Genomic DNA, 13400 nt, shown 5'->3' on the forward strand with positions numbered 1-13400 from the left:
TTGGTTCCATCCTGGATAGACCCTCACCTCCTAAAACAATTTCTGTCTTCACTCTTGCTCCTTTCCAGTCTCCACGTGGCAGCCAGGGTGATTTTTTATTTTAATTAATTAATAATTAATTTATTTATTTTGAGATGGAGTCTCACCTGTCACCCAGGCTGGAGTACATTGGTGCGATCTTGGCCCACTGCAATCTCCACCTTCCAGGTTTAGGCGATTCTCCTGCCTCAGCCTCCCAAGTAGCTGGGATTACAGGTGCCTGCCACCACACCCAGCTACTTTTTTTTGTATCTTTCGTAGAGATGGGGGTTTCATCATGTTGGCCAGGCTGGTCTTGAGCTCCTGACCTCGTGATCCACCTGCCTTGGCCTACCAAAGTGCTGGGATTACAGGTATGAGCCACTGCGCCTGGCAGCGAGGGTGATTTTTAATTGGATCATGTCACCCCTACCTAAAAGTCTTCTGTGACTCTCCATTGAGCTTAGGATAAAATCTCTGGCTTATGAAGCCTCTGAATGCCTTTTCTGCCCTTGTATTCCCGTTCGCCATGCTTCTACCAGTTCCTGGAGTCTGCAACACTCCTCTCTCCCCCAGCACCTTTGCACCTGCTGTCCTCTATCCTGGACATCTTCCCCAGTTCTCCTCCTGGTTGGCTTCATCTCATCTTTCAGCTTCGATATCACCACCTCAGAGAGGCCTTCCCGGATGCCCTGTGCACGTTCGTTTCCCTATACGAATTTATTCTAGCATGCTCTTCATTTCCTTCCTAGCCTTCCTAGGCACCATCTATAATGATTTGTTTACTTGTCCTCTGTCTCTCCTATGACAAGACAAGTCCCCCTAGGGCAGGGCTGTTCTTTATCTTGGTCATCACCACGTCCTGAGGACCCAGCACAGTCTGGATAGACACTGACCAAGTGAATTTACTGAGTGCCAACTATGCGTCAGGTTCCTCGTTTAATCTTTACAGTAATCTGACGGAGATGGTCAATATCCCCCATTACTGATGCTAAATCAACTCTTTGATGTGACCTGGCAGCAGAACAAGACACCGAACCTAAGTTACTTAACCCCACAATCCATGTTCTTTCCACAGATTCCTCTGTGCTTGAAGCCCCAAGTCCTGATCTTGCTACTTACTGTCATAGGACATAGAGTAAGGCCCCAACGTTTTGAACCTCCGTTCGCTCATATGTAAAGTGTGGGCATTAATACAACCTGCCCCAGCACTGTAGAGTGGCATAGACTCTGAAGCCAGGTGGTCGGGGTTCACCAGCCAGCTGTGTGACCTTGGATGAGTGACTTCACCTTCCTGTGCCTTAGTTTTATAATCTGTAAAATGGACATAAGTAATGGTGGTGTAAGGGTCACACCAGCAAATGTCTGCAGAGCCCTTTGAACAGTGTCAAGCACCTACACAGGTGTGAAAGGGTTAGCTATTGTTAGGAGTTGGCAGATGTGACCTTTATTGCTTTCCAAATCCCTTCACATTCCAGCCTCACCAAAGCCCCCTGAGGTGAATGGGAAAGGTTTTATTTTCCTATTTTATACAGGAGGAAACGGAGGCTGCGGAGGTCTTGCTGAGAGTCTCCATCCCTGACCACCAGACAGCCCCAAACTCGAGGCCGGGTCCTGAGCAGCCCAGCACTCTCCCCTCCGAGCGTCTGCGGCTTCTTCTCTGACTTCGTGCAGGGTGTCCGCACTCCCGCTCCCGCCCCACCTGCCTTGCTTCTGCTGATCTGTCTTTTGCTCCATTAGGCAGGGCCGCAGCCCCTGGCCCCGAGAAGCGCTCTGAGCCCTCTGCGCGCTCCGGCTGCCAGCGCCCGCCCGACCCCGCCCGGGAGGTGACGGCAAAGTGAATTAGCGCGCAGCCGAGGGCACGGGGGCGCCGAGGTGCCCGGCAGCTCAGCGGGCGCAGCACTTCCCGGCCTGATATTTGCACAAAGTGCTCTCAGGGCCTCTTTACATTTGCACTTGGCCGGGGAGTTAGCGTTTCCGCCAAGCGCGACTTCTCCAAAGGGCGCTCGCATCCTGTGTTTGAGGAACGGAGGCGAATACTTCCCTCCGCTCGCCCGATCGCGTCTCCCGGTCCCCGTGTCCCTCGCCCGATATCGCCGCCGCCGCCCCCTCCTCTCTGGCTCGCTCCCATCCTGGGCGCGCTCCCCTCTTAAATTCTTCGCGTCTGTCTTCCTCCGGTCCACGCTGTCTCTCGTCCCTTCTGCTCCTTCCATCTCCACCTCTCTCAGTCCGTGTCTCTCCCAGGTCCAGCCCTCTGTCTCTCTCCTGGTCTCTGTCTTTACTTCGTTTTTCTCATTCTCTCAATCTCACTCTCTCCGTCCTGGCTGGATCCTCTCTAGCCCTCCTGCCCCCATTTTTCCTCCTGTCTCTCCCTCCTCCTCTCCCTCAACAAGAAGAATGCAGGTCTCAGCTCAGGCCTCGCATTCCTGTGGTTGATGCCTGCATGGTGGTTTGGAGCGAAGCCTTGGTCCCATGTACTTGTCAGGTCCTTTCAGAGGGTTCTTGGAGATCTAGGAGAATAGAGGGGAAGGGCCCTTAGGTCCTATCTGGGCCAAGCCCCCATTATCCACGTGGCTTTTGCTGGCTGACCATCCCAATGGCATTAACTCTGGACACTACCTCTTTTGCCACTGGGCCCCCTTCTCCAAGTCACAGCTCTCCAACACTGTCCCAAAGCTGGCTGATAATTCCTCCTGGGAAAATCCAGACCTTCAGCCTCTCTTAGCAGGTGGCACCTCCAAGCCAGACTCTCCTTTCTGATGGACCAGGAAATACTGATGCCCCATCCTTACTCACCTGCCGAGCAGCCAGGTGGCCCCTGGGACATCTGGAGTTCTTGGGCTGGTTGTCTCTGGCAGGGAGCAGCTTGGAGTAGGGCTTCTTGGAGGGATTTAAAGAGGGCACCCTGAGTTTCCCAAGAGCGTCTGGCAGGATGCGTGGCATCTGGCACTCCCTGCTCTGATGGAATGCGCTGGGTGTGGTCAAAGAAGTTCCCTCATCCTTGGACACATACAGCAGGGGATTGCAGAGCACACTGCTGTTCAGGTAGGTCAACAGGGCCCCATAGAGTGGCTGCAGTGTGTGTTCCGGGTGTCCTCAGGCCAGGCTGAGGTCAAGGAGGTGGAGGTGGGGTGAGATCCAGTGGCCCTGGATCTGATTTCACATGCAGTTGAGTATTTCTGCCCTTGGTTTCCTTCTTTGCCCATTTAGAGGCATCCACGGCCACTGTAGGCTGACTGCCCCAACAGTGCGTCTCTGGTCTGCAGACCAGAGCTGCATGGCTATTTAGAAATACTTGGTGGGGAAAAGTTTGATTGGTTCCTACACCCACTGGCTTGAGCAAAAGAAATGCCAACATTACTTTTGTCAATAAAGAAATGAGCCATTCAATTCTGTAAATCTAATTTCAATCATTGCATTAAATACTCGCATAAAAATGATTTTAAATATTTTATCACACAAACTTTCTCATTGATGTTGCCTGTCAAGAACTTGAACAATTCCTCATTAAAAGTTTTGCTTATTTCTGTGGAGTCAGTTGGTCAATTGTGTGTAGTCACTTCCAGTATAAAACCTGATATATTTTTTAAAAGTTTCCAGAAGCAAACTCAAGTTTCTCATTAAAACATTTGAAGTGATTTAATTTGGACATTATATACAAAGTCAATATTTAATATATTCCCTGGTATTTTGTATTTTATTTTTCTTACCATAATTTTATTTCATTAAAAAAACGTAATTAATTTTTAGAAACTTCTCAATGGATCTATGTGAGATCTGTAGAGGAGTGGAAGAATTGGCCTTGTGGTGAGCTGGTGACAGCAGTCGGAAAATTTCTGAGGACTTGTGTGATCTCTGGGGATAGACGTTCCCCCCCACTTCCAGGAAATAGAAAGATAGAGGTTCTGGCAATTGCGGCCCCCCCTGTGCCTCTCCCTGCTGGAATTCAGCCCAAGCCCAGCCCCAATTCCACTCTGAGAGAGATGGATTCCACCATGGGTTCCAGACACAGGCCACCTCTCCCAGCAGAAATGTGCCCAGCATTCTGCCAGCACTAGCGCTGCTTGTCCACACCTGCTGCTGCCCTGTGTGGCACTGTGGCACCCAAGGCAGTGGTTTACACAGGTGGCAGCAGACAGACTCCCTTAAGCTCCCTCCAGAGAGGGATTGCTCCCACAGGGGCCTTGCTTGGAGAGCTCCTCAGCACTGCAGATTCCAGGCAGAAAATGGCTGTCCCCTCCACTTGCCTTCCTGGGAACTGAACCATCCTGGTGCACACAGAAATATAGGTACCTTGTCACCCTCGACGCCCTTTCTGATTTTCACACCAGGAGATTTGCATGCACTGGAGGAAGAGGACCTGGCTTGAGTGAAAGGCAGGTGTCCAGATCCCAGCTCTGCCCCTTGCTAGCTTGTGTGACTTTCATCTGCATTTCACCAGTTATTCACCCAGTTTCCATGTAGGTACTAGGAGGCGTGAAACCGTCCCTTGAGGAATTACAAGGAGCAAATCAGGAGGTGTATGTAAAATGCTTTATAGTATGTAAACTGCAAAGCGCTGCATGTATGGAGGGGTTGTGGTTATCGCTGTCAGCGAAAGCAGGGTACCGTGACTCCTACTGGACGGTGAGTGATCATTGCAAACTCTGTAGGAGCAATTCTACAGTCAGGAGCATGCTGGAGCTCCGCTGGCAATGGCTGAGTGGTGAGGGGGCCTTGCTGTCAGAGGATGACTTCTGCTCCAAGATCCAGCTCCAAATTAGAGTCTCCTATCACACATTAGAGCCCGGCACGTTCATTCACTAAACAAACATTTACTTATTTATTTTTAAATAGCTTTTCTCTTTTTTCCCATTCTGAAAATACATGCTCATTCTAGAATGTTCAGAAATACAGGTATGCTGAAAGAAGAAAATTAGAGTCAACCCAGATCCTGCCACCACGAATGAATGTCTTGAGCAGACACACATCTCTTCACGCTCCTTCTAATACATTTTAGCTAATTGTTATATTATAGAATATCTGCTGTGGTAATCGGCATTTTTAAAAAATCTAACAATCATCTGTGAATATTTGCTAGGTCACACACTATCCTTCTACAATATCATAAAAATCACTGCCTGGCTGTCGATACCATTAAACATTCAGTGGTATCTACTATGTGCAGAGCCCTGAGCAAGCCCCTCTCGGGGAGAAAGGGGTGAGTAGGCTGAGCTCTGTCTGCCTCCTGGGAACTCACCATCCTGCAAAGGCAATCACACCACGGGGATGGAACCTGTTGTGACATAAGGCAGGTGTTTGACCCTGCGGAGGGAGCCAGGAAGGAGACATCATTTCCAAAAGAGAGAATAGGGAAGGTACCCTGGAGGAGAGGACTGGCTTAAAAGGGTGGGCTGGATTGAAACCTGGGAAAAAGCGGAAGGAATTCTGGGTGTCAGGAAGAATGTGAGTTAGAGGAGCGTGTGAACTGCCATATCTTCAGAAAAACGGCAGAATCAGCACCATGTTCTCTATGCTTGTGTGAAAGCTGGTAAAAGGGGTAGGCTTTGCATCAGAATTGGTGAGCTAAACCCTGTTATCCCACCTAAAGGGTAGGGATCTTTTAGAGCAGGGTTATATTGGTGACCTTGGTCAAATCTCATAACCTTAAAATGTTAAAGCAGGCAGAGCGCAGTGATTTCCTTCCAGTGTCACATTTTGTGTACGGAGAACTGAGGCCCAGAATAGGGAGTGACTTACCTGAGATGATGCAGCAACTGTTGGAAGTGATGCTAGGAGTTGGTGGTCTGCTCCAAGGGCAAGGGCCAAGGACCGAGTTGTTTATACAAGTCCACGCAACGCTCGGCATGGATCTGCATTCCCACATCAGGCTCAGACCTGTAATCCTAGCACTTTGGGAGGCCGAGGCAGCCTGATCACCCGAGGTCAGGAGTTCAAGACCAGACTGGCCAACATGGTGAAATCTGATCTGTGCTAAAAATACAAAAATTGGCCAGGCATGGTGGTGGGTACCTGTCATCTCAGCTACTCAGGAGGTTGAGGCAGGAGAATTGCTTGAACCCAGGAGGTGGAGGTTGCAGTGAGCCAAGATCACACCATTGCACTCCAGCCTGGGCAACAAGAGTGAAACTCCATCTCAAAAAAAAAAAAAAAAAAAAATTATTAGTTCCCCCCTACTTCAGCTCCACCTGGGAGGGCTCCTATCTGAGTCGTGGTCTTTTGGTTAGTAAAAACAGATCCACTCAAATCAAACTGTCTCAAATAGAAGAAAGTTTATTGTAAAAACACACACACTTCTCTTGGAATTCAAGGATTGGAACCATAAGGCAGCCAGGAATGGGAATTGGAGCTGAGACCTGAGAAACTATTAGGGGGTCAAAGCAGCTCTCCTTTCTTCCTTAACCCCACCCAGTCTCCCAGGCTAACAATTCATCCTTCTAAGCATGCAGCAGCCATCCACCTATGCAACTATTCCAGCTATCATCTATCTATCCATCCATCCAATTCAATGTTCCGTGGCCTCTGCCCTCCAGTGAGCACCTGCCATGGAGCTTTTGCATATGGTGGTGGAGACAGAAATGAACAAGCACAGTCCTTGCTCTCAAGGAGCTCACAGTCGGACAGAAGATTGCAGCCACATTTATTTATCTTCTCATCCTTCAGCAAACATTTCTGTGTGCCTGACTGGGCTTGGCACTGGGGATACAGAGATGAATGAGGCAGCCACATCCCTCTCCAAAAGGGAGGGGGGACCCATGGATTTAATCATGATCCAATCTGATTGGTGCTAAAAAGAGAAATTGATTGGTTGATTAACTGATACTCTGCCTTGTTCCATAAAGATTTAAGATTTAAAGATATATAGATTAAGACTCTGGGACAGTTATCAATGTGAAACTGTTTTGCAATTCTATGGTTGGGGTCATAGGGCCAGAGCACACCCTTATAGATGGGAGTAGGGTTTGCACAAAAGGAAATGAAAATGTCCATTGTCAGCCTTGTAAGAAAGATGTCATTCCTGCAGCAGGAAATGAGGACTTTGGTAAGCAGGCTTCAGTGGGCATAAGAAAAAGACTTTTCTATTTCAGGTACTAGGGGCAATTTGTTCTGGACTCTATGGTATGGAGATCCTAGAACATTCCTAGAGGTGGTAGGGTGGGGTAGAGGGTGAGTGTCCCTGGGGCCAGCCAGGGAAAGGCTTAGAGCCTGCTTGGAAGGGACTCTGGGGCAGGTCTAGGTCTGGGCCATCCTTTTTTCTATGGCACGTCCTTCCTTTATTTGCCAGGTGACCATACAACTGATGGTCCAAATCGTCACGCCCTAGAGAGTGAAAGGGGTGCTAGTCATAATTACCCTCAGATTGCCAGAATAAATGGGAACATGCAACCACGTCCTTGTCCCTAACCCTTCAGTAACATGTCTTAAAGTTATACACTGGCTTTACCATTTGAGGGGAGATTGGGAAGGAAGTGTATTGATGCTTGAAGCTCATGAAAATATTTGACTTCTGGAAGAAATTATTGACTTCAAAATATGAAAAAGAAAACTACAAGAGTTTTTAAAAAGTGTTTAATTAAATGCCTCTAAAACACTAGTTCAACTTTGTTAATGGCTAAATTCATAAAAATTACTTTACATTTGAAATAAGTTTGCAGATTGGATTTTCCATTTTCTCAAGGATCCTGAAGAATGCACAGTGGTTGCTGAGAAATCATAGCCAAACAGAAATCAGTTGCTCATAACCAAATTATTACAGAAGTCAAATTAGAAAAGTCTTTTCAAAATATTTTTATAGCAAGAAATTATTAACTGAGGATATATGGGTGTGTTTTCATATGCATGTTTTTATGTGCAATGGGGCCTTCAAAAATAAGTATATCCAGAGTCAGTGAAAGTCTTTTTGGTTTTTTTTTGACAAGGAGTTTTACTCTTGTTTCCCATGCTGGAGTGTAATGGCACGATCTTGGATCACTGCAACCTCCGCCTCCTGGGTTCAAGCGATCCTCCTGCCTCAGCCTCCCGAATAGCTGGGATTAAAGGCATGTGCCGCCATGCCCAGCTAATTTTGTATTTTTGGTAGAGATGGGGGTTTTCCATGTTGGTCAGGCTGGTCTCGAACTCCTGACCTCAGGTGATCTGCCCGCCTCAGTCTCCCACAGTGCTGGGATTACAGGCATGAGCCATCACACCTGGTCCCAGTGAAAGTCTTTGAAAGGTCCCGAGCACAGGCAGGGGCACTGTGGCGCACAACTTTGGGGATGTCCTTCACCGACATCCAAGATGGTTTTAGCATGCTTTTACATCTGTACAGAACCATTCTGGGCTATGTGAATGGCGCCATCGATTGTGCAGTGCACGACGGCCTACATGGCTGTACAAGGTGACCCTGGACACAATGCTGGGCAGGGGGCTCTTTCAGAAGCCAAAGAGTTGGCACTGAACAAGGTAGTCTCCAGGGAGGACAGCTGTACCCAAGAGACAATGCAGCGACAAGAGCAGGAGGGCAGAGTGGGAAACACTCAGTGTGTGACAGCCAGGTCTTAGTTCTCCATTTGATCACAGTCCAGCAGGGGAGAGAGGCCTGCACACGAGTGGGGTCAGAGGTGGCTATTACGACAAAGGCTCCAGCAGCGGCCAGAAAGAGTGCAATGTGGGATAGGGGTGAGAGACGGAAAGTAATCCCAGATGAAGGGGCTGGGGGGGTTGTATAATAAGGGTTGATTCACTCTGAGTCTTGGAGCACTGCAAGAATTTATTCAGGCAGAGAGCCAAGGGTGGCCGGCACAGGGTACAGGGTGCACTGGGGGCCCTGGGGTGCTCTACCAGCCTGCTTCGCTGGCCCTTTCCCTGCCGAAAGATGTCAGCCGTCAGGTGCTGTTAAACTCCAGCTGGACAAAAGCCGCTGGACGGGAGAGTGGGGCGTGACTTGGCTGGAAGCAGAGGTGTTGGGAAGGGTTCAGCCTTTGTTCTGACACCAGCTCCTGTCTTGGCAGAGCGTGTGGCTTCGGGGGACTGTCCTGGAACTGCCTCTCCCTCAACGCTGTTTTAGGGCTTCCAAGCCAAAGAGGAATTTTTTTTTTTTCTTTTTACTATAAAACAGCTTCCTTGTTTATTGTAAGTCTGTAAAACCTCTCCTGATGGAGAAAGAATTGTGCAAGTGTTGAAAAAATGATTCCAAGAAGAGCTGGCATTTGAATGAGGACTTGCTGACCCAGCTTCAGAACTGGACGGGGCTGTAGAGGTGATTGCGGCCAGCCCCTCATTTGAAGGGAGGAAGCTATTAGCCTTTTTCTATTGATGAGGAAACTAAGGCAAAGGAGGTTAAATGCCTCGTGCGAGGTCTCCCGGTGATGATTATTGAAACCAGCATCCCAGCCCCAGTCTGTCCGCCGTAGTGGCAGAGGTGACATTTGAGCTAGATTTTATAGTTGGGAGGAGTTCAACTTGCAAAGATGGGAAGGGAAAGATTTTAGGCAAAGGGGCAGGACAAACAAAGGTGGGGAGCAGATGACAGTGACAGCCATCTCACATTACAATGAGCTGACATTTTTTTGGAGCCAGGCCAGGTTTTTTAGTGCTTTACTTGTATTAGCTCATTTAATTCTCACATTATAAAATAGATATGATGGGCCAGGCACGGTGACTCACGCCTGTAATCCCAGCCGAGGTGGGTGGTTCACCTGAAATCAGGAGTTCAAGACCAGCCTGGCCAACAGGATGAAACCCTGTCTCTACTAAAAATACAAAAGTTAGTTGGGCATGGTGGCACATGCCTATAGTCCCAGCTACTCCAGAGCTGAGGCAGGAGAATCACTTGAACCCCGGAGGCAGAGGTTGCAGTGAGCTAAGATTGCACCATTGCACTCTAGCCTGGGCGACAGAGTGAGACCATCTCAAAAATAAAAAAGAGAAAAAGGTATGATGAATCCCATTGTATGGACAATAAAACTGAGGCACAGAGAGGTGAAGTGATGCGTGTGAGGTCACATACCTGTGAAGTGTCAGAACTGGGACTTGAGCCTAGGAACCTCGCTCCAGGGTCTCCCAGCTAAGCCACCAGCACCAGTGTCACTGACATGCTGGGCGCCTCCCATGGTGCTGCGGCGCACCTTGCAGAATGCATTTCCTGCATCGCTGCATTTTGTCCTCATGAATTACACTAAGGGCAGACATGGCTATTACTGCCATTTGACAGGTGCAGACATTGAGGCTCAGAGAGGTAAAGTACCTTGCCGAAGGTTACGCTTTGCCTCCCATCCTGGATGTTATTTCTGAGGTGGTCCCACTTCATTGAGAAAAGCCGTGCATTTCCCACAATTTCACATTCCCAGATCAATTGCCCCCCGGCTTGCCACGGAGGCCCGCGACGCCACTAGATTAGTTTTAAGGTTTTCAATAATTCTGCGAAGAGACAGAGCAGCATAAAACGAAGCTAAAAATATCATTTTTCTGTAGCTGTCATAACAACATTTGGGCTAATTGATTCTCAATAGAATAATGACATCCAGTGTGTAGTGAGAAATATTCATGAAGAGATCTGTGAAACCCTCGAGGTGCCGGGCCATGCTGGCAGCCCAGGACAACTCTGGGATGTGTCCGTGTAGACGCCTGCACCCGGCCTGCCCCACGGTGGGTAGGGCCTGACCACCAGCCAGCGCTGCAGCCTCTGGGACTGTCTTTGGACATCAAAGCATTTTAGTCACTGAGGACTGGGGCTCCCAGCCCCCGAGACTGCTTTAATCAGAGAAAGGTGATGAAAAGATTAGAGGGTATGATTTATGGAGAGAGATTAGCATCAGAGGAGTCGAGGGGGAGAAAAGAGAACTCTCTCAAAGTAGTTGAGATAACAAAGGCTGTGGAGGCGCGAGGGGGAAGGAGGGGAGGCAGCTGCGGGCTGGGTTCTGCATCTCCACTGGACCACGGGGCTGGAGAGTCCTGCTGGGGTGAACAGAAGGATGGGGAAGCACCTCGGGGTCTGAGGCTGCCCAGTCCAGCCTCCCCCTGCAGAGCTGCTCCTGGCTGCATGCTCATCTCAGGACAGCTCAGGCTCCAAGGGCATCCCTGGAAAAGCTGGCTTTGTGGGACCTTTCCACAGGGCTGCCCATCTTTGGGGTCGTGTGTGTTAGGGAGTGTCTTGGCCTGGTGAGATGGTCTCCAGGCTAGAATCTGTGATGCTCATATGTGTTTTATCACAGAGGAGCACGTTGTTTGCAGGTGTAGGTGTGCACATGCCTGGGTGTGGGGTGTACACACGATGCTCATATTTATTAAGCCCTGATATCTACCAGGTACAGTTTTAAGGACTTAACATGCATGAGCTCACTTCATCCTCACAGCAGCCTTGTGAGGCAGGGACTCTTGCTATTCCTCTTTTATAGGAAAGGGCAATTGAGGCTCAAAGAGTTGAACTCTACCAAGTCACACAGCTACTAGGTGGCAGGGCTGGGACTGGGGCCCACATCTGTCCAGCCCCCAAAGTTCACAGGATGCTGAAGGGAGGCGAAGGGAGAAGGCAGAGGTGTGTGGAGATGGGGATGGGAGAGGCTCCTCTGGTGTGTGTCTCTGGGTACACTGTGAGGTGTGTCCGTGTGTGTACCCTGTGGAAAGCTCCATGTGTGCTGGCTGTGTGTTTTGAAGATACGCATGCAGAATGAACGTGGAGGGTGCTGAGCACATCCGTGTCTGTGGGCAGGCCCTGTGAGGGGCGGAAAGCAGACTTCCTGATGGAGTGCCATGCCTCGCACCAGGCGCTCCACATTCCCATCCTTAACTGCCCCAAGTTTCACTGGTCATCAGGTTGTAATGCCACCCTTCCACCATCACAGCCCTGAATGCACGCTCACACTCCCACTTGCCCTTTCACAATCTCACCCTCTTCCTTCCAGAAGCCCCTGGGATGTCTTCTGTGAGGTGGGTCATTGTTCTCTGATGTTCCACTTTTCAAAACTCCTCCAGGAATATCTGTAGCCTGGAACTGGCTGAGGCTGCTGGGCCCCCACAAGAATGCTAGAATTCACCCCGAGGGAAATGCCCTGGTGTGCAGACACACAAGCAGCACCAGACTCCGTGCTGCATGAGGGCAGGACTGTATTTCCGGCTCACCACTCAACTCTTAGTACCAAATGCAGGCCCGGGAACATAATAGCTGCTCAATAAATAGTGCTTTATATTCCCTGGAAATGCCACTGTCTTAAACCGTCTTGTGTCATATTTTGTGACTCAACAGGTGAAAATGGGTCCTTTACCTTAATCCTGTCTGCTGCTCAGTCCCTCAACAGGGCTTAGATGCTGGACAGCCCTAAAGACCAAGGTCTGAGACAAATGTCTTGTTTACCTTCCCTTTCCTATAGTCAAAACCTTATGCAAATCTGCTCCTTCTAGAACTGCCCACCAATTCACTAATGCATTACTAATGGCTAATAATTCATGGCAAACATTTACTGAGCACCGGTCAAGTGCCAGACACTGAGCTAAACTGTTAATGTGAGTGATGGCTTCTCAGTGCAAAGCAGCCCCACGAGTTAGGCACAGTTTTTATCCCTGTTTTACTGGCGAGGAATCTGAAGCTCAGAGATGTTAAGTAAAATTTCCAGAGTCACACAGCAGGTGAGTAAGTGTAGGATCTGGGAGTTGAACCCAGGTGGTCTGACTGGCTTTTGACCACTGTACAGCATGACCTTCAGATCGGTCTGAATTCCAGCTAAATGAGGCCTCAGTGGAGATCTTGATACTCATAGGTCATTAACTTTATGTCTAAAAAACTCAAAAACAAAACAAAACAACCTTCTACATATTATCCTGATTTTACAGAGGAGGAAACTGAGGTCAGGGCAGTTAAGCAACTGCCAGTAGCCACACAAATATTAGAGAGGCTGAGCCAGGGTCGGAACCTGTATCTGCCAGCTCCAAAGCCTCATTTCCCTTGCTGTGCCTTCCTCTGGAGGAGTGGTGATAGACCTTGGCCACAGGGAAATAGGTGAGAAGTAAGGAAGGGGACCCAGCCAATTAAAGATATGCAGTTTGGAGCTGGGTGCCAGGGTCTTGGAAGAAAACATAGAAATCCCAGCACTCTGAGAGACCTGGGCAAAGGGGCAGGTGACCTGTCATATATAAGGAGGCATTCGGAGTTGCCGACACACACATCACAGACATGTTTTGGACTTCAGCCCTTCAGCAGGGAGTTCCTAAATGATTTCCATACGACACACCCCAATGGGATAAGAGTCACCAGGACACTGTCCACAGGCCTGCCTTTGGGCTGGGAGGGGTAGAACCTCCACAGTAACTGAATGGTCATTATAAACAGAACGGCATCTCTATCTAGAGATAGCATGTGATGAAATAGAAACAGGAAAAAAAAAGGTTTTGACTCATACAAATTC

Source organism: Cebus imitator, unplaced genomic scaffold (assembly GCF_001604975.1).
Source record: "Cebus imitator isolate Cc_AM_T3 unplaced genomic scaffold, Cebus_imitator-1.0 Scaffold701, whole genome shotgun sequence".
In the NCBI taxonomy this organism is placed as follows: domain Eukaryota; kingdom Metazoa; phylum Chordata; class Mammalia; order Primates; family Cebidae; genus Cebus; species Cebus imitator.